This window comes from Papaver somniferum, chromosome 1 (assembly GCF_003573695.1).
Source record: "Papaver somniferum cultivar HN1 chromosome 1, ASM357369v1, whole genome shotgun sequence".
NCBI classification, from domain to species: Eukaryota; Viridiplantae; Streptophyta; class Magnoliopsida; order Ranunculales; family Papaveraceae; genus Papaver; species Papaver somniferum.
The window spans coordinates 82478553-82479463 of NC_039358.1; the positions used below are offsets into that span (position 1 = coordinate 82478553).

General features: G+C 35.3%; 1 long non-coding RNA gene across 1 annotated transcript; it reads left to right on the forward strand.

Moving 5' to 3' along the window:
- The first annotated feature begins 259 nt into the window (after positions 1–259).
- LOC113330733 lies at positions 260–656 on the forward strand. Its single transcript, XR_003350461.1, has 3 exons — positions 260–315; positions 463–508; positions 628–656. It is a non-coding gene; the product is annotated as an uncharacterized LOC113330733 (long non-coding RNA).
- Positions 657–911: the final 255 nt, after the last annotated feature.

A 911-nucleotide genomic window follows, 5' to 3' on the forward strand; every position in this document is an offset into this window, starting at 1 on the left:
TTATGCACCTCTCCCTGTTCTACTTCTCTATGTTTAATTCATCGTCGTTATCCTTTATTTATTTTTATTTATTTTTATTGTTGGTAGTGGGTTCTTTTACAGATTTTGGAACAGTAATTACGTAAACCCTAATTTATGTTCTACAATCACAGCAATCCTTTACGTAAACCCTAATTTATGTTCCATGTGCAGTTGAGATGAACAAAACTGGATCAAGTAGAAATTAGTTAGACTTGATCAAGGTTGAAGGATGAACTCTGTGGCGCTATCAAACTTGAAGTCTAGATGCATTCTTAGGGATTACAGGTATTCAAGGTAAGATGATGAATGAAGAAGATTTCGTTGTTTGTTATTTGTTTTGTTATAGTTGTTTTATTTCGTTTTATTTTGGATTTTTCTGTTTGCGAACCGAACCCTAACCCTTTTGTTTGTGTCTCTTTGATTCTCTGAGTCTATAAACAGTACAAAGAAGTGAGGCGCATAGATTAAGCAGCTTTGTTTTCATCAGGTACGATTTTTCGTCAAAACAAAATGGTGTTTGTCTTATTACAGGGAGAATTTATCTTATGAGCACTGGGATGATATCCTCGACATCCGTAATCAATATTGAGGTGTCTTTATCAATAGGTGATGGACTGAGGCCTGGATCAATTTATAATGCTAATGAAACTGCTCAATTTGCTGAGCTTTCGACACAAGAAGAGCTAACACGTCGAGCGTGGGAGAAGGACATACAGGTAAACTACATTCTGATTTTGCAAGTCAAGTGATCATATGCTTCACGGTTTCTTCCTATTTTCCTTTTTGTTCATTAGTTTTTTTCTCTGTCAAAAGCACCCTTATGTACCATAGCATGTCTATGGAAAATGTTTGGTTAAGCCAAGTATTATTGTTTATGTGCTCATAGGTGA